Here is a 21,464-nt window from a genome sequence, read left to right on the forward strand (position 1 = left end):
CGCCTCCCACTCTCTCCCTATTTATTTCAAAACCCCCTTCCCCTCCCCCTTTTCTGATGAAGGGTCTAGGCCCGAAACGTCAGCCTCTCTGCTCCTATGATGCTGCTTGACCTGCTGTGTTCATCCAGCCCTGCACCTTGTTGTCTCGGATTCTCCAGCATCTGCAGTTCCTACTATCTAAGATACATTATTCCCAGGGACTGGTGATGAAAGACACCTCAGGGAAGTGTTCAAAGTGCTGGAGATGGTGGGAAATTCTTGTGCCAGATACGAAACAGACATGGAGCTGTTCAGTGTAAAGTCAGCTGTGGTTCATCCCATTGGGAATTAATGGAAATCCTGACAGAAAAACATTTTCTGGAATGCACAATTTCTAAATTTTCTACAATTGCAGTTTCAAGTTGTAATGTATGATTCATGGCAGAATTTTTTAAAGGGTCAGCCAAAAATTACTCTATATCAATTTTTTGAGAAGAATCATGTGTCATCTTTAATAAACATTTCATAAAAGAAATTATAAACTTCCTTTATTTAACCAAATGTTCCAAGTCCAATTTCAGATATAATGTATTGTGTGCTTAGCTTGATTTTTTTCCTACCACTCTATGCTATTTGTACAATCACATAATAATGAAAGCATTGAAATCCTCTATTAGCTTAAATCAAAGCTAAGTGTCAGTTATCTTTTGACTACAAGAAGAAGTTGTACTGGGAAGATGGTGGCCTTGTGGATATTATCACTAGACCATTAATCCAGAAACTAAGCTAGCTAATGTTCTGGGGACCCGAGTTCAAATCCTGCCACAGCAGTTGGTGGAATTTGAATTTAATAATCAAATCTGAATGAAGGATCTACTGATGACGATGAAAACATTGATTGTCAGGAAAAAAAACCCATATGGCTCACTAATGCCTTTCAGGGAACGAAATCTGCCATACATGTGACTCCATATGAACAACAATGTCTTAGACACAACGGCCCTCTGAAATGGCCGAGCAAGCTACTGAGTTGTATTATTTGCTATGAAGTCTTAACAAAGAAATTAAACCGGATGAACCACCTGGCTTTGAACTAGGTACCAGAAAACTCAACAGCAGAAACACCCCTGTTGACACTGTAAAGTCCTCCTTACTAACATCAGGATGCTAGAGCCAACATCGGCAGAGCTTTCTCACAAACTAGTCAAGTAACAGCCGGACATAATCGTACTCCCAGAATCATCATTGGGGTAGCACGGTGACTCAGTGGTCAGCACTGCTGCCTCACAGCACCAGGGAACTGGATTTGATTCCGCCCTCGAGTGACTGTCTGTGTGGAGTTTGCACAAACTCCCCATGTCTGCATGGGTTTCTGCCAGGTGCTCCGGTTTCCTCCCACGGTCCAAAGATGTGCAGGTTAGGTGGACTGGCTATGCTAAATTGCCCGTAATGTCCAGGATGTGTAAATTAGGTGGATTAGCCATGGGAAATGCAGGATTACAGGGAAAGGGTACGAGGATGGGTCTGGATGGGACACTCATAAGGGCGGTGTGGACTTGTTGGGCTGAAGGGCCTGTTTCCACACTGTAGGGATTCTATGATACAACTCTATGATGCCTTATACATAACGTCCCATACACCACCATCACCATTCTGAATATGTCCTGTCCCATCAGCAGGACAGACCCAGCAGGGGTGGCAGTACAATGGTATATAGTTGGGAGGGAGTTTCCATGGGAGTCGTCAACATTGACTCCAAATCTCATGAAGTATCATGGCTTCAGGTTAAACATGGACAAGGATTACCACATAACATCCTCCATCAGCTGATGAGTCTGTATTCCATGTTGAACAATGCTTGGAGAAGGCACCAAGGACGACAAGGGCACAAAATGTACTCTGGGTGGAGGGTTTCAATGTTCACCACCAAGAGTGGCTCAATAGCAGTGCTACTGATCAAGCTGGTCCAGTCCTAAAGGATATAGTTACTAGACTGGGCCTGCAGCAGGTGATGAGGGAACCAACAAGAGGGGAAAAAGACATACTTGACCTCATCCTTATCAATCTTCCACCTGCAGATGCATCTGTCCATGACAGTATCGAACAGAGTCACCACCATAGTCACCTTGTGGAGACGAAGTGCTGTCTTCAGATTGAGAAGATCCTCCATGTTGAGCAGCACTGTCACCATGCTAAATAGGACAGACTTCAAACAGATCTAGCAACTCAAGACTGGGCATCATTGAAATGCTATGGGCCATCAATAGCAGCAGAATTGTACTCCAGCACAGTCTGTAACGTCATGGCCTGGCATGTCCCCCACTCAACCATTACCATCAAGCCAAGGGATCAACCCTGGTTCAATGGAGAGTGCAGTGTGCATGACAGGAGCAGTAACAGGCATATGGGAAAATGAGGTGTCAACCTAGTGAAGATACCAAACAGAACTAGTTGCATGTCAAACAGCATAAGCAGCAAGTGATACTCAGCTAAGCGTTCCCAGAACCAGAGGGTCAGATATAAGCTGTGCAATCTTGCCACATCCAATCGTGAATGGTGGTGGACAATTAAACAACTCTACAAATATCCCAATCCTCAATGATGAAAGAACCCAGTACATCAGTGCAAATTATAGGCTAAAATATTTGCAGCGATCTTCAGCCAGAAGTGCTGAGTGGATGATCCATCTTGGCCTCCTCCAGCGGTGCTCAGCAACTCGGATACCTGTATTCAGCCAATTCAATTCACTCGATGTGATATCAAGAAATGGTTGGGCCACCGGATACTGCAAAGTCTATGGGCTCTGACATCATTCCAGCAATAGTACTGAGGACTTGTGCTCCAGAACAATTCCTATACATTTACCCAACAATGTTGAAAATTGACCAGGTATTTCCTGTACGTAAAAAGCAGGACAAGTCCAACCCAGTCAATTACCACTCCATCAGTTTACTCTTGATGATCAGTAAAGTGATGGAAGGTGTCATCAACAGTGCTATCAAGCAGCACCTGCTCAGCAATAACCTGCTCAGTGATGCCCAGTTTGGGTTCCACCAGGGCCACTCAGCTTCTGACCTCATTACAGTCTTGGTTCAAACATGGTCAAAACAGCTGAATTCCAGAGGTGAGGTGAGAGTGACAGCCCTTGACATCAAAGCCACATTCAAGCGAGTGTGGCATCAAGGAACCCTAACAAAACTGGAATCAACAGCTATCAGGGAGCAAACTCTCCACTGGTTGGAGTCATACCTGGCAGATAGGAAAACGGTCATAGTTGTTGAAGACCAGTCATCTCAGTCCCAGGACACCCCTGCAGGAGTTCCTCATGCTAGTGCCCTAGGCCCTTTCATCTTCAGCAGCTTCATCAATGACCTTCCCTCCATCCTTAGGTCAGAAGTGGGGAGATTTGCTGATGATTGCACAATGTTCAGAACCATTTGCAATGCCTCAATACTGAAGCAGTCCATGTTCAAATGCAACAAGATTTAGACAATATCCAGGCTTGGGCTGACAAGTGGCAAGTAACATTCACAACACACAAATGCCAGGCTATGGCTATGACCAATGAGAGACAAATCTAACCACCGCCCTTGACTTTCAATGTTGTTACCAGCACTGAAAACTCCACTATCAAAATTCTGGGATATTACCATTGACCAGAAACTCAACTGGACTTACCACATAAACATAGTGGTACAAGTGTGGGTCAGTGAGTAGGAATACAGCAGCAAGAAACTCACCTCCTGACTCCCCAAAACATGTCCACCATCTACAAGGCACAAGTCAGGAGTGTTGATGGAGTACTCCCCACTTGTCTGGATGCGTGTAGCCCTAACAACTCTCAAGAAGCTTGACACCATCCAGGACAAAGCAGCCTGCTTGATTGGCACTACATCTAGAAGGATCTGCTCCCTCTACCACGACACTCAGTAGCCACAGTGTGTACTATCCATAAGATGGTACTGCAGAAGTTCACCAAAAGATCCTCAGACAGCATCTTCCAAACCCATGACCACTTCCATTTAGAAGGACAAGGGCAGATTTATGGGAATATTACGCTCTTCAAGTTCCCTTCCAAGCCACTCACCATCCTGACTTGGAAATATATCACTGTTCCTTCATTGTTGCTGGATCAATATCCTGGAAATCCCTCCCTAATAGCATTATGGGTCAACCCACAGCAGGTGGACGCTAATGGTTCAGGAGGGCAGCTCACTACCACCTTCAAGGAGAACTAGGGATGGGCAATAAAATGCTGGTCAGCCAGCAATGTCCACATCACACAAATGAGTAACAATGTTTTAGAAGAATAAATAACATACCAAATGGTCTCTCAGCATTTCATTAAGGGCTAAACCAAAGTCACAGGCCTCTTCCAATCATCTTATCCTAGACAAAAATCCCAAAATGGATTCCACGTGCCCATAAGGACCCTCACCAAGTTTTACAAATGCACCACAGAAAGCGTACTATTGAGATGCATAATGGCCTGGTACAGCAACTGCTGTGCCCCGGACTGTAAGAAACTACAAAGGTTGTGTGCACAGCCCAGACCATCACGGAAGCCTACCTCCAATCCGTGGACTCCAATTACACTTCCCATTGCTGTGGAAAGGCTGCCAACATCAAAGACCCCTCCCACCCTAGAAATGCTCTCATCCAATCTCTTCCGTCAGGCAAAAGATACAGCAGCTTGAACGCACACCAACAGGTTCAAGAACAGTTTCTTCCCTGCTGTTATTAGACTGCTGAATGGACTCTCTAACTTCAAATAATGTTGATCTTGCTATGCACACCTCCTGTGTACTTGTAACCTATATGCCTCGCTCTGTCTGAGCACCCTATGATCTGTATGTCCTTGTTTGCTATGATCTGCCTGAACTGCTCGCAAAACAAAGCATTTCACTGTACCTAGGTACATGTGACTACAATAAATCAAATCAGATTGCCAAGTAAAACTGATTGCACCTCAAAAGGAGAGGCTTGGTATTGTAATATTCCTTAATTAAATCCTCTAACTCTTGACAGGTTTTAGTATCTGGTGTCTCAGGGAAAGTGAGACTCCTAATGATTGAAAATGTTGTGGGTCCACAACCTGTCAGAAGAATTACTCATTGCTTTTCATCTGCCTCAATATCATTTGCCCAGAAAAAAGCAACACATTCTTTCCACATACTGGCCCCAGTCCTCAACAATAGGATCAAACAAGTTAAGCTTCCCAAATAATGGCATGACACCAGCAATACTTAACCCAACTCAAAGAAAATTGTTGCAAGCAAATTTCTTAAGGACAGTTTGTTTACTCTCAACACTATTGAAGTGACTCGAAAGAGACCCGTATCCCATCACTAAGTCACTTTTTATTTACACATGCAGAGCCTTTGCCATTGATCCAACTTCCTCAGAGCCAGTCAGATTCTGATCCTCCTGTTTTTACCAGTCAGCCAGGGCTCCCTGATTGGACCAGATTAATAGCCCCGAATCAGGGAACTTATATTCTATGATGCCCACCTGGCTGACCTCATTACTATCACTGCAGGAATTATATCACTGTTCCTTTTCTACCGCTTGGTTAAAATTCTGCAATTCTCTTCTTAATTGAATTGTGGGTGCCCCTGTGCCCCAAGAAATGCCATGGTTCAAGAAGGTAGCTTACCAACACCTTTTCTCAGGCATTAGGGGCAAGCAATAAACACTGGACTAGCCAGAAATGTCCGCAACCTATAACCAAATTTTAAAAATATACAAGTAAAGATTATTAAGAACATCTTTAAACTATGCAAAAATATAAAACTACCCCCCTTCAAAAACAACATGCTTGACACACACAAAACCAGCCACTCTAAGAAAAATACAAAACTCTGCAGTTTTATTTTAAAGTTACTTTGTTCAAAAAAAGTTAAATTCGGGATAAAAGAATCATTCACAGATTGTCCAAAATATTGGTGGGCAGATTTCGTTTTTCTGGACACAGTGTTTTAGGTATCAAATTCTCCTTTAGGAATTACAGTCAGTTTTCAATTCACAAACTTTGATAAGAGGAATTTCATTGAAAGTGAGAGAGGGCAAATGCTGTTGTTCCAGGCAAATTCTGTCTCTGACTTTGTGCTCAAATCCAATAGATCTACTGCACACACAAACTGGTCATGTGATCTCACTCCAAAATTACTGCTCTCAGTGACTCTAATTCAGAAACTTGCATTCTTCACAAATGCAACGTTCTACCATGCTGCATCTAGTCTCCTTTCCCTTACAAAGTTTTCTTTCCAAAAGGCCAGGATATGGATGTATGCCAACTGAGATGATATTGCAAATTAATACTTCTAATAAAACATCTTCATAACAGGAAGGATTTTATTGAAGGATGAGGTTATTGGAGAGGATTTTAATAGAAATAGTGTCATTGGAGAAAATATCATTGGATGGTAGTATTATTGGAGAGGATTTTATTACAGGATGGTGTTACTGAAGAGGATTTGTTGGAAGATAGTGTTACTGGAGAGGGCTTTGTTGGAGGATGGTTTTCTTGGAGATGATTTTGTTGGAAAATGTGTATATTGTGATATGTTTGCTGGGAGATTGTTAGTGTTCGAGTATATTAGGCTGGATTATGGGATTTATAGTGGAGGTCTAGCTTGAATGATGGACTATAGCAAAGGATTACACTACAGATTAAGGCTATTACAAAATATTAGACTCAATGATAGGGATAGTGGAGAGATTAAAATAGAGGATGGGGAGATTTCCATGACCAACCCTCCCTCTCATCCCCACCTCCTTGACCTGACACAACCTGTCCATCTTCTCTCCCACCTATCTTCTCCCACCTCACTGACCAATCCCTCCACTGCCTACCTACACTCACCTATCACCATCCCACCTATCTTCCCCAGCCCCACCCCTGTTCTCTCTATTTATTTCAGAGCTCACTTAGCCCTCCCCCATTTCTGAAGAAGGGTCCCGACCCGAAAAGTCAGCTTTCCTGCTCCTCTGACGCTGCCTGGCCTGCTATGTTCCTCCAGCTCCACACTGTGTTAAGAGTAGACAATTCGGTCCTTTGAGCCTGCTCTACCATTGAATAGGATCATGACTAATCCAACATTCCTCACCTCCACTTTGCTGCCCTTATCCCACAGCCCTTGATTCCTCTACTGTTCAAGAATCTATCCATATCACCTTAAATATACACAAGGACATTGCCCCCACAGCTGTCTCTGGCAAGGAGTTTCAAAGAATCACAACCTTTAGAGCGAAAAAAATCCCTCCTCAACTAATCTTAAATTGGCACCCCTTTATCTATGAGCCCGTGCCTTCTGGACAGGGTTGTGAAGTCTGGAAAAGGGGGGTGGGGGGGGCGGGGTGTTGGTTCCCTCAAGATCCAGCAGGAGAAAGGTATTTGATCCAATGCAAGGGTGTTAGGTCAGGCAGCGGAGGGACTGTCAGGTCCTGGCGTTCGGGCCAGCAGTGGAGGTTTTCAGTTTGTGGGTGTCTGGCAAAGGGGGCCCAGGACTTCAATAGGAATTGCTTAAGTCCAGGTATTCAGAAAAGCATTGGGAGGATTGTGTTGGGTTGAACAATTAACCAGGTGTGGTTGTCAGTGGTCCCAGTGGTATAAGGGATCAGGGGTAATTAGTCAGAGGGTCAGTTTACTGTCCAGGAGTTAGACTAGATTTTTAGTAATTTAATTTCTCCTTGGTAATTATTAGCCTAACAGAAGTGGAACACTCCAAATTCTCTGAATTTAAGGCAGTTACTTGGAGTGTTTCAGATAAGGTAAGTTGTCAATTGTAATTCCCACAGAGTTTGTTGTGTCTGGGATTCTGTAGAGTCCCCGTGTGCAACTCCAGTCTATGCTGGTCCAATGATTGGCTGGCCATTGGAAATTCTACCAGAATAGGCAATGCTTTAGTCGAAGTGGAATATTGTGTCCAGTTCTGGTCACCTCAGTACAGGAAAGATGTGAAAGTGTTGGAAAAGGTGCAGAGGAGATTTACCAGGATGTTGCCTGGAATGGAGGGAAGGTCTTATGAGGAAAGGTTGAGAGAGCTAGGGCTTTTCTCTTTAGAACGATGAAGGATGAGAAGTCACTTGATAGAGGTGTACAAAATGATCAGAGGTATAGATAGAGTAGACAGCCAGAGACTTTTTCCTAGGGTGGAGGTAGCTATTACGAGGGGGCATAGTTTTAAAGTGAGTGGAGGTAGATATAGGAGAGATGTCAGAGGTAGGTTCTTTACTCAGAGAGTGGTAGGGACATGGAAAGCATTGCCAGAGAGGATGGTGGATTTGGCCTCATTAGGGGCATTTAAGTGGCTATTAGATAGGCATATGGATGATAGCATAAGGTAGGGGTGGCATTTAGATAGACCTTAGGATTAGGGTCAGAGTTTGGCACAACAGCGTGGGCCGAAGGGCCTGTACTGTGCTGTACTGTTCTATGTTCTATGAAATGTTAGTGGATTAGTAATCCATAACCACAAGATTTAATGTGGGATATAGGTTCAGATCTCACCATGGTGATTGAAATTTGAATTCAATAAAATTTGGAGTGAGCGAGCTTGCCTAGCGGTAGCCATGTTGATTGTTGTAAAACTTGGCCTGGTTCACTAATGTCCTTTGGGGAAGGAAATTTGTTGTTGCTACCTAATCTGGCCTACGTATAACTAAATATCCACAGCAATGTGGCTGACTCTTAACTGCTGTCTGAGATTATGCATGATCAAACTTTCCTGTCTAATGGAGTGGCTGAGATTGGACTTGAAATTATTTAGGAACCTTCAAAATTATTAAACAGTTAGGCTCCCAACATTAATCACTCTGCCAACTGGTAGTTCACCTAAACTTCATTTTTATATGTTTTTGCTGCTATTTAAAAACAGTCTGCACCTCTTAAAGGGGGAGTAGAACTTTGGCAGGAGGTATTCAGCGGATGGAGCAATATGTCACATAAAGTTCTCAACAACATTGGGCACAGGTGGTAAAGGAGGTGAAAAGAGCATCAACGCCCAGACCTAGCTCTAAAGTCTAAAAAGGATTAATGACTTGACCAGTATTGCTAAGGTAAGATTTCTTATATTGATTTTTGCTTAACTTTGCACTACCTGAAGTCCTGGAGCTCACCCTTCTCTCTCCAGAGGAACAGCATTTCTCTATATATTGCAGCGCATTTCATTCCACCTTCATCTGCTTTAAATGCCACTTTATGCACTTCAATAGCACTTCTTTCACCTCCTCCCTTGAGTGATAGAAATTGTGTAGATTTATCATGTCAAATGCATAGTGAGTAGCCAATGGAAGACATGCCCTGCATGCTGTTTGATATCTTACAATCTCTGTTATATCAGTAAGATTTCACACTCACACTGAACATGTTGAAGTGCAACTGGTTCTTCAGACTTTTCTCAGTTTTTGATTAACCTTCACACTTAAAGCTAATCTTTCTCCCTCACTTCCTTTATAGGTTAAGAAGATATAAAGGGGATATAGAGGATAAAGAGTTGTCCGAAAGCAACACACAAGTTGGTACAGTGTCACTGGACTTTAGCTGAACCAGCACAAGCTCAGAAACTGTGAATACAATGCAAATTTGTTAGAGCAGTGCTTTTCAAAGAGGTGGGTGATGTTGCTAACCCAAGGCCACCATGGTTAATAGTAAATATTCACCTTCCTCTTTGCCCCTGTTTTTCATCCTCCTTGCTAAAATCTTCTCCCAGTTCCTGCTATCTCTTTGCTCTTGCTCTATCTAGGCTTCTGTGCTGTCTGGGTGCTTGTTCTCTCCAGATTCCAGTACTCCATGTGCTCTTGTTCTCTCTATGTTCCTGCGCTCTGTTCTCTTGTTCTGTCTAGGTTCCTGTGCTCTCTGGGTTCTTGTCCTCCCCTGGACTCCTGTGCACTTGATCTCTCTGGGCTTCTGCGCTCACTGAGTTCTTGTTCTCTCCGGACTTGTCTTCTTTCCAGGCTGCTGTGTTCTCTGGGCTCTTGTTCTCTCCAAGCTCCTGCACTCTCTGCATTCTTGTTCTCTCTGGGCTCTGCACTCTGTTCCAATTCATTCTGAAACTTTTCCTGCATCCAGAGAATTATGCAATATCGTAACCAATGGATCTACTATCTATGCCACCACTTCTTTTAAGACTCTATAATATAGGCTATCAGGCCCTGGGGACTTGTCTGCCTTCAATCCCAACAGTTTGCTCAGTACATTTTTTCCCTTAGTGATGATGATTTTTCTATGTCATTCCTTTCTATACCCTCTGCATTACCTTTTACGTTTGAAATAATACTGGTGTCCTCCATTGTAAAAACTGCAGCAAAATATTGATTGAGTGATTCTGCCATTTCTGTTCCACACTGTTAACACCCTAGTCTTATCTTCTAAGGGACTTTACTTTAGCTACTCTCTTCCTTTTTATATACTTACAGAAGCTTTTGCTATCTGTTTTTATATGTTTATCTTTCTTAATTTACTGTTGGCCTTTTTATTACATTTTTAGTAACCCTTTGTCAATCTTTAAGAGTTTCCAATTTCCAACTCTGCCACGTGCCTTTGCAATATGTATATGTTATTTTTTGTCTTTATTTTATCTTTAACTTCATTGTTTTGCCTTGGATGTTTTCCCCTCTTACAATCTTTCTTCCTTTCTGGAATATAATTTAGTTTGGAACAATTGAATGTCTCCTTAAAGATCTGCCACTGCTCATCAATTGTCCTACCTTTTGGTTTTCTGCCCAGTCCCAGTAAAGTACCTTTAACTCCAGGCACTAGCGTGGAAATCCAGTTTATTGTCCTCCAACTGAATCTAAAATTCCAGCATGCTCTGATCAATCTTCCCTAGATGATCTTTTACTGTGAGATCATTAATTAATTCCACCTCATTACACAATACCAAATCCAGAATAGCCTGCTCCCTGGTTGATTCCACAACATATTGTTCTAAGAAACAATCTTTAATACATTCAATGAACACTCCCTTGAGTCTACCCTTACCAATTTGATTAATTCAGTCTATATTCATATTAAAATCACATATGATTATTGCTGTACCTTTCTTACAAGCCCCCAGTAATTCCTGGTTTTGCTGTGCCCCACTACAGAACTACTATTTAGGACCTATAGATTAATCCACAAGGGCTTCGTTCCCTTGCTATTTCTTATTGCTACCCAGTCTGGTTCTTTGTCTTGATCTCCAATGCTAATTTCATTTTTTATGACAGCATGGATCTCTTCCTTTACTAACAAAGCTACACAACCTCCTTTTCCTTCTCATGTATCTTTTCAAAACAATGATAACGCTTGGATATTCAATTCCCAAATCTGGTCTCCCTGCAACCACATTTTGATAACCTTCACTAAATCATATCCATTTGTCTCTAGTTGTGTTGTTAACTCATTAATTTTATTCCAAATACTTTGTGCAGATTAGCGTCACCGTTTATTCTTCCATTCCTTGCACTCTCTTTTATCTCTCCAATGCATCTATCAAGGCTCACATTCTACCACTGTTGCATTCAACATCTTGCCTCACTCACTCTCACCCTCCCCAACCTCCTCACACTACTAACCCTGTATGCTCCTCGTACTGTCTACTCATTCAGAATAACTCAACATATTTTCCTGATGGAAAAGACTAACAGCTTTGTCAATCACTTTCATCTCCCTTAATACCTGCCTTTCTCTCACTGCAGGAGAAAATAGCCCACAATAAAGCAGAAAGAGCCAAGGCAGTTGTTAAGCTGCCTGATATTTGGCTTCTCATCCCACACAAGTAGATGATCCTCACCCTGACCACCCCAAACTACTGCTTGGCCATGTCCAAGCCCCAGATAGGTATCAGTGGTTGCCCTTGACTTATTCTGCTGGGAACCCTTGCTGAAAGGTAGCTCCCTTGACTTGGACTGAAAACTGCTGACAGCCATGACAAACATCCTGGCTCTGTGCGGGTGCTAAATGACAAGGCAATCTACAAGTACTGTCAGTCTGGTAGCTCTGGCTGAGGGTTATGCTGCTAACAGGCAGGATTGTTGTGCCAAGGCTGGCACATCAGACACTATCACCCATGCATTAGAGGATGCTTGTAACTGCTGACCAACTGTGTGTTCTGAAATATTGTACAAGATGGTGATCCACAGGAGCAAGCAGTGAGCTTAAATTGCTCAGATTTTCATGTCAGGAGTTCTCAATAAATGGTTTTCTTGTAGTGGACGGTAGGATTGAGAGATGCATATTAATGAAGCAAGATTTACAGTTAATGAGGCTGACAATGAGCAATAACCCCCATTAAAGATGCTGGCAACAGCCTGCATGGGAACTTGTAGTTGTCATCAAGAATTTACAGCACAGAAAAAACCCCTTCAGCAGTGTTCCCCCTAGTTTTCTTACTGACTGCTTGGCCCTCCAAGGCCCGTATGCAGCAGCAACTTTTGGAACCAGAGTACCTGCACACAAGCACAGATGCTGCACCTTAGAGAGAATGTTGTCCTTTGGCCCATGGCTTCCATGCCGCCCATCAAGCATCTGTCTTTTCTAATACCATTTATCAGCACTTGGCCCGTAGGTATGTTATAGCATTTCAACTGCTTATCTAAATACATTAATGCCTTGAGGTTCCTACCTCTACCAGCGTTTTAGAGAGTATTGAAACTCTATGGCCAGGTATGCAGCTTATAAGGAACACTGACCCAATGCTCAGAAAAATCAATACGATGGTTGTCACTTTTTGAATGTACTTTCAGTAATGATAGTTTGAGAAATTTGCCACTTCAATGCTGAATTTATGTTCTAAAAAAGTTGTGAGATCTGAAATGATTTCTAGCTCATTATCTGGTCACTTATTTCATTTGTCTGTTAGGTTTTACAGTGTGCTACCTGGCCGTGTGTTTGCTTATATAACAATAATGGGTACTTTGAAAATTTATTTGCCATGAATCACCTTTGGAATAACATGGGGATGTGGAAAAGTACTATGTATAGATATGCATTTTCTTTACAGTTAAGGTTATAGAGTTGCTGCAAGGCACAGTCTGTCAACCTCCAGGAAAACTGTTAACTGAACTGGCTGCCGCTGCCAAATTTGAAGAATATTTCCATGAACAGCTCTGAAGACAGGAAAACATTCAGTGTTATGGAATGGAAGACACAGTCATTAATCAAATATGAAATAACTACAGTTGCCAGTTTGGAAAAAATAACATTGAAACTGTAAAATTGTGGTTGGAGGTAATGGAAAAGTAGGCCTGTGTATTGAGGAATGAATATACCTTTCTGGACTTCTGAAAAGAGCAAGGTCATTGGCATCAAGCTGGAGGTGGTGGAAATACCAGAGAAAGATCCATTGAACCTATCGGAGGTTTGTGCTTAGAATGTGAAGACTGAGAGTTAATAATCATTGACTCTGCAGGAAAGAGAAGTAGACCATCTACTGGCACAGGGCTCTTTAAAACAATGTTTTTACATTTACAAACATATGAATGAGGATCAGGAATAGATCAGTCAGCCCTTCAAGCCCATTCAAGTGTGTCTCAGTGGGTAGCGCTGCTGCCTCACATTGCCAGGGACCTGGGTTTGATTCCAGCCTCCGGTGACTGTGTGCGTGCAGTTTGCACATTCTCCATGCATTTATTTCCTCCCACAGTCCAAAGATGTGCAGGTTAGATGGATTAGCCAGAGGAGATGCAGGGGTATAGGGTGGTGGGTCAGGACGTGGGTCTGAGTGGGATGATCTTCAGAGGGTCAGTGTGGACCTGATGGGCAAAATAGCCTGCTTCCACACTGTAGGGATTCTATGATTCTACTGTTACTAGGATCATGATTGATTATTCCACATTCACACCTATCTCTGATAACATTTCACTTCTGTTTATCTTCCTTTTTGCTTCTATTAATGCAGTTGCAGACACTTGCTGCTTCAGACACCCCATGCTCCAGTTACCTTGTGCTGCAGGTGCCTGATTCTGTGTTCTAATATCTGTTCATTTATTTCTACACAACTTTAAAAGCATTGTTAATTTATCTGTAAATTTAGATATGGTTAATTTCTCAGTGACTATTTTTTTCAGGCAGCTTGACAAGTATTTAACTAAAAGGGAAATTTTAGCCACTGCGGTTCAACAAAAACTGATAGGTGAACACTTAAATTTGCTGAAGTTACTTGTTTTACCTGATGCCACCAGGAGCTGTCAAAAAACAATTTTCACCACCTTTGCTGATTAAACGGCAATGCCATGTGCCACGGACTGAACTAGTTGTTTGTATCATCTACATGCGATCTCCTGGTAATACCACAGGGACCATAGGAATCCTAAGTGAGAGGCAATAGTATGTTTTCCACAAGTCCTCCAAGTTTCACAAGGAAAGCTCAGGCCTCCTTTGTCATAATCTTGTCCCCATATCTTGATCACAGAACCCCCATGGGATAGCTCAGTAGTCAGTCTCACAATTTACTTGCTGTATTAGACAGCCTCTGACCTACAGAGCTTTCCATCATTTCCAGCCCCCCAATAATGGATAAGGTCAGTTAGGATTTATATTAGTCCCAACCATTGAGGGGAACTATTTTGCTGGCTATTAAAATCCAGGCCAATGCTTAAATTATATGCCTATCAGACTAGGAAAATTTCATTTTGAAAATTCAATTTCTCTGTTCTTTTGAGGAGAACTGCAGTTATTTCATCTGTGTACTGAACATTTTCCAGTTGTGGATGTCATTGCTCAGAATCTACTCGATTAAGAACAAAGAACAAAGAAAATTATAGCACAGGAACAGGCCCTTCGGCCCTCCAAGCCTGCGCCGATCCAGATCCTCTATCTAAACCTGTCGCCTATTTTCCAAGGATCTGTATCCCTCTGCTCCCTGCCCATTCATGTATCTATCTAGATACATCTTAAATGACACTATCATGCCCACCTCTACCACCTCCGCTGGCAACGCGTTCCAGGTACCCATCACCCTCTGCGTAAAGAACTTTTCACGCATATCTCCCTTAAACTTTTCCCCTCTCACCTTGAAATCGTGACCCCTAGTAATTGAGTCACCCACTCTGGGAAAAAGCTTCTTGCTATCCACCCTGTCTATATCTCTCATGATTTTGTAGACCTCAATCAGGTCCCCCCTCAACCTCCGTCTTTCTAATGTAAATAATCCTAAGCTACTCAACCTCTCTTCATAGCTAGCGCCCTCCATACCAGGCAACATCATGGTGAACCTCCTCTGCACCCTCTCCAAAGCATCCACATCCTTTTGGTAATGTGGCGACCAGAACTGTAAGCAGTATTCCAAATGTGGTCAAACCAAAGTCCTATACAACTGTAACATGACCAGCCAACTCTTGTACTCAATACCCCGTCCGATGAATGAAAGCATGCCGTATGCCTTCTCGAACACTCTATCGACCTGCGTTGCCACCTTCAGGGTACAATGGACCTGAACGCCCAGATCTCTCTGTGCATCAATTTTTCCTAGGGCTTTTCCATTTACCGTATGACTTCAAGTTTCGAATACAATTTTTTGTTTAAAAAGCAATCCTCATCAACTTTACAATTTTTATCCAAAAATAATTAAAATGGTAAAACATAACTGAAATATAATCAGAGTTGAATCAACTGTAGAAGGAAGCCATTTGATCCATTATTCTTCTGCTGGCATATTACCCCTGCAACTCAATGCAAAAGCCCCCATTCTTCTTCTTATAGGTCTCTCTGCAGCAGATATTAATCCTTTAAAATATGCAGTCATATGTACTTCAAACATTCTGTAGCAGAGAAGTTATATGAGTAGATGCTGAGTAGAAGTCTTTCCTGTTCTAGTAATATATATCACTTTTTTTTAAACGTTGACTGCCTTAGAAGCTGGAAGTTTTTGTGAGAAGATATAATAATTTGTTTCTCTCTTAATTAGCAGTTTAGTCAATCTGAAGGCTATTTCACATTTTTTTTTTAGAAACTGAATATTCATTCATTTCCAACATAGCACATGGGACGCAAACAATCAACTCAACATTCCTTAAACTCCACAACTTTCTGCTATCCATTAACAGGATTTTTCATCCCATCTGTAAATCTTGGCTTTGCTATTTACTTTCCAATCAAACCTGCATCAACTCTTATATTTTGCTTTATCATCTCTGTAGCAAATTTGTAAAGAAATGCACAGCAAGACTGGAAGATGAATAGATGATTCAATCCCTTGAACTTCAGCCACCAATCCTTAACTCCATTTATAGGCTTTTGCTCTTTACTCTTGATACTTTTGCTTAAGAATTCTTTTCAATTTTAACATTCAAAATTTAAGTTGACCTAAAGAGGCCTTTGTGGGAGACACTCTAGATTTCAGCCACTTGTTGAATGATAAAACATTACTTGACTCCTATCTGAATAATCTATCTCTAGTTTTAAGATTATGTACCTTGTTCTGGATTCCTCAATTTAATAGATTTTGTTGAATTCCTTTATCATTTTGCACACTTTCATTGGATCGCGCATCTAAGTTAATGAAATTCAAAACAACTACATATGCATTAGAAACAGAAGTAGGCCATTCAGCTCCTCAAGCCTGTTTGCCATTCAATAAGATTATAGCTTACTTGATTGTAACCCCAAATCCACATTCCTGCATACCCTGATAAATTTTCACGCCCTTACTTAACAAGAATCTATCGACCTCTACCTTAAAAACATTCAAGGACTCAGCATTCACCACCATTTCAGACAGAGAATTCCAAAGACCCTCAACCCTCTAAAGGAAAAAAAATGCCTCATCTGTATTTAAATGGGCAACCCTTGAATTTTTAAACAGTAACCCCAGTTCTTGATTCTCCCATAAGAAGTAACACCCTCTCCACATCTGAGATAAGAAGGTGTAGAGCTGAATGAACACAGCAGGCCAAGCAGCATCAGAGGAGCAGGAAAGCTGACGTTTCGGGTCTAGACCCTTCTTCAGAAATGGGGGAGGGGAAGGGGTTTCTGAAATAAATAGAGAGAGAGGGGGAGGCAGATGGAAGATGGATAAAGGAGCAGATAGGTGGAGAGGAGACAGACAGGTCAAAGAGGCGGGCCTGGAGCCAGTAAAGGTGAGTGTAGGTGGGGAGTTAGGGTGGGGGTTGGTCAGTCCAGGGAAGACGGACAGGTCAACACGGTGGGGATGATGTTGGTAGGTAGGAGGAGGGGGTAGGGCTTGAGGTGGGAGGAGCGGATAGGTGGGAGAAAGGATGGACAGATTAGGGAGGCGGGAATGCGCTGGGCTGGTTTCGGAATGCGGTTGGGGGAGGGGGGATTTTGAAGCTTGTGAAGTCCACATTGATATCATTGGGTTGCAGGGTTCCCAAATGAAAATGTGGTGCTGTTCCTGCAACCTTTGGGTGGCATCATTGTGGCACTGGAGGAGGCCCAGGATGGACATGTCGTCCAAGGAGTGGGAGGGGGAGTTGAAGTGGTTCGCGACTGGGAGGTGCAGTCGATTGTCGTGAACCAAGCATAGGTGTTCCACAAAGCAGTCCCCAAGCCTCCGTTTGGCTTCCCCGATGTAGAGGAGGCCACATCGGGAACAGCGGATACAGTATACCACATTAGTAGATGTGCAGGTGAACATCTGTTTGATGTGGAAGGTTTTCTTATGGCCGGAGATGGGGGTGAGGAGGGAGGTATAGGGGCAGGTGTAGCACTTCCTGCGGTTGCAGGAAAAAGTGCCGGGGGTGGTGGGGCTGGTGGGGAGTGTGGAGCGGACAAGTGAGTCACGGAGAGAGTGGTCTCTCCAAAAGGCAGATAAGGGTGGGGAGGAAATTGTGTCTTTGGTAGTGGGTCAGATTGCAGATGGCGGAAGTGCCGGAGGATGATGTGTTGGATCAGGAGGTTGGTGGGGTGATACGTGAGGATGAGGGGGATTCTGTTTTGGTTGTTATTGCAGGGAGGGAGTGTGAGGGATGAGTTGCGGGAAATGTGAGAGACGCGGTCGAGGGCATCTTCGACCACTGTGGAGGGGAAGTTGCGGTCCTTGAAAAACGAGGACATCTGGGATGTCCGGGAGTGGAATGCCTCATCTCGGGAGCAGATGCAGCGGAGGGGAAGGAATTGGGAATAGGGGATGGCATTTTTGCAGGAAGGTGGGTGAGAGGAGGTGTATTCTAGGTTGCTGTGGGAGTCAGTAGGCTTGAAATGGATATCGGTTTCCAGGTGGTTGCCAGAGATAGAAACAGAGAGGTCCAGGAAGGACAGAGAGGTATCGGAGATGGTCCAGGTGAACTTAAGGTTGGGGTGGAAGGTGTTGGTGAAGTGGATGAACCGTTCGAGCTCCTCATGGGAGCATGAGGCGGCGCCGATACACTCATCGATGTAACGGAGGAAGAGGTGGGGGATAGGGCCAGTGTAGCTTCGGAAGAAGGATTATTTTACATATCCTACAAATAGGCATGCATAGCTAGGGCCCATGCACGTACCCATGGCCACCTCCTTTGTCTGTAGGAAGTGGGAGGAATTGAAGGAGAAGCTGTTAAGGATGAGGACGAGTTCAGCTAAGCGGATAAGGGTGTCAGTGGAGGGGGACTCGTTGGGCCTGCGGGGCAGGAAGAAGCAGAGGGCCTTTAGGCCATTTGCGTGGGGAATGCAAGTGTAGAGGGACTGGTCGTCCATGGTAAAAATGAGGTGGTGGGGACCAGGGAATTGGAAGTTTTGGAGGAGGGGGACGTCATGGGTGGTGTCACAGATGTAGGTGGGGAGTTCCTGGACCAAGGGGGAGAAAATGGAGTCGAGATAAGTGGAGATAAGTTCGGTGGGGCAGAAGCAGGCGGAGACAATGGGTCGACCAGGGCAGTTGTGGATTTTGGGAAGGAGATAGGAATGGACAGTGCGGGGTTGGGGAACGATGAGGTTGGAGGCTGTGGGTGGGAGGTCACCTGAGGCCTCCCCCCTCACCCCCATCCCAGGCCCCAAGAAAACCTTCCACATCAAACAGATGTTCACCTGCACATCTGCTAATGTGGTATAGTGTATCCGCTGTTCCCGATGTGGCCTCCTCTACATGGGGGAAATCAAGCGCAGGTTTGGAGACCGCTTTGTGGAACATCTATGCTCGGTTCGCGACAAACAACTGCACCTCCCAGTCGTGAACCACTTCAACTCCCCCTCCCACTCCTTGGACGACATGTCCATCCTGGGCCTCCTCCAGTGCCACAACGATGCCACCTGAAGGTTGCAGGAACAGCACCTCATATTTCACTTGGGAACCCTGCAGCCCAATGGTATCAATGTGGACTTCACAAGCTTCAAAATCTCCCCTCCCCCGACCACATCCCAAAACCAGCCCAGCTCGTCCCCACCTCCCTATCCTGTCCGTCCTTTCTCCCACCTATCCACTCCTCCCACCTCCTACCTACTAACCTCATCCACGCCCCCTTGACCTATCTGTCTTCCCTGGACTGACCAACCCCCACCCTAACTCCCCACCTACACTCACCTTTACTGCCCCCATCCCCGCCTCTTTGACCTCTCCGCCTATCTGCTCCTTTATCCATCTTCCATCCGCCTCCCCCTCTCTCTCTATTTATCTCAGAAACCCCTTCCCCTGCCCTATTTCTGAAGAAGGGTCCAGACCTGAAACATCAGTTTCCTGCTCCTCTGATGCTGCTTGGCCTGCTGTGTTCATTCAGCTCTACACCTTGTTCTCTCAGATTCTCCAGCATCGGCAGTTCCTACTATCTCTCACCCTCTCCACATCTACCTGTTAAGACCCATTAGGATCTTATATATTTCAATCAAATCACTTCTTCCTGTCTTAAACTACAACAAATTTAAGGGTAATTTACCCTAGCGTACAAGACATTCTCTTCCTTTCTTAAATAAGGAGACTAATACCATTGTATACTTTGGTACTCCAGGACTGGTCTCTCCAGTGCTCTACATAATTGAAGCATAACCTCCCTATTTTAATGGTCAATTCTCCTCACAATCAATTATAATATTCTGTTAGGTTTCCTAATTACTTGCTGTACATGCATACTAACCTTATGTGATTCATGCGCAATGACACCCAAGTTTTCCTGTGCTTCAGAGATCTGCAATGTCTAAACTTTTAAATGATATGCTTCCTTTTTATTCTTCCTGACAAAAATGGACAATTTCACATTCCATTATATTCCATTTGCCACATTTTTGCTTACTCACTTAACCTGTATTTTTATAGCCTCCTAATGTCCTCGTCACAACTTGCTTTCTTACCTTACTTTGTGTTGTCAGCATATTTGGCAACCATACCTTCCATCGTTTCATCTAAGTCATTACATTTGTTCAGCGGCGGGAGTCGGGAGAGAGCGCGAGGGGTCTGCTGGGAAGGTGAGATTTTCATTTTAAAAGACTTACCTCGTGGAATCAACGGCCTCCATTTGTTCAGCGGCAAGAGTCAGGAGAGAGCGCAAGGGGACTGCTGGGAAGGTGAGATTTTCATTTTAAAAGACTTACCTCGTGGAATCAGTGGCCTCCATTTTTGCAGCAGCAGCGGGAGCGGTGAGAGCGAGGACCAGGGGCTTCTGGGAAGGTAAGTTCTTCATTTCGGCAGCGGAGCTGAGTAGGAGCAGTCAAATTGCACTCTGGGAAAGTGAGTGAACTGATATCTTTGGGCAGTGGCTAAATCCGAGACACTACACGTATAGTGACTCCCACCCGCCCTCCTCCTCTAACCAAAAAAAAGACTCTGTGGTGTGTTGATAAGGTAAGGTTTTTCTTTTTTTTTCAATCGTGTGCTGGTAAGTAGAGTGATTGGTAAAATTTTTTTCATTTCATTTACCTATTATTTGATTGCTGAGGGAGAAAGGGAATGGGTGACCAAAAGGCAGAGAAAAAGCAGGAAGGCAGTGCAGGTGTCCCCTGCGGTCATCTCCCTCCAAAACAGGTATACCATTTTGGATACCGTAGGGGGAGATGGTTCATCAGGGGAAGGCAGCAGTAACCAGGTTCATGGCACTGTGACTGGCTCTGCTGTACAGAAAGGCGGGAAAAAGAGTGGAAGGGCTATAGTCATAGGCGATTTGATTGTAAAGGGAGTAGATAGGCGGTTCTGTGGTCGAAAACGAGACTCCGGAATGGTATGTTGCCTCCCAGGTGCATGGGTCAGGGACGTCTCAGATCGACTGCAGGACATTCTGAAGGTGGAGGGTGAACAGCCAGCTGTCGTGGTGCATATAGGCACCAATGATGTAGGTAATAAAAGGGATGAGGTCCTAAAGCAGAATTTAGGGAGTTAGGAGCCAAGTTAAAAAGTAGGACCTCAGAGGGAGTAATCTCAGGATTGCTACCAGTGCCGCATGCTAGTCAGAGTATAAATGAAAGAATAGGCAGGATAAATGAGTGGCTTGAGAGATGGTGCATGAGGGAGGGGTTCAGATTTTTAGGACATTGGTTCCAGTCCTGCCCAGGTGTAGACCGTCCAATTTGTAACAGTCCCACCTCCCCCAGAACCAGTCCCAATGTCCCAAAAATCTGAACCCCTCCCTCATGCACCATCTCT

The 21,464-nt window shown here is 43.9% G+C and overlaps 1 long non-coding RNA gene across 1 annotated transcript in view; it reads right to left on the reverse strand.

The window, feature by feature from the left end:
* The window catches only part of LOC125484036, a 231,143-nt gene extending 210,886 nt beyond the window's left edge, over nt 1–20,257 (reverse strand). Inside the window, exon 1 of the long non-coding RNA XR_007262908.1 lies at nt 20,180–20,257. This is a non-coding gene — a long non-coding RNA (uncharacterized LOC125484036). The remainder of the gene's footprint in view (nt 1–20,179) is intronic.
* Between the last annotated feature and the right edge of the window lie 1,207 nt (nt 20,258–21,464).

This window comes from Rhincodon typus, chromosome 9, assembly GCF_021869965.1.
Source record: "Rhincodon typus isolate 14 chromosome 9, sRhiTyp1.1, whole genome shotgun sequence".
NCBI lineage: Eukaryota > Metazoa > Chordata > Chondrichthyes > Orectolobiformes > Rhincodontidae > Rhincodon > Rhincodon typus.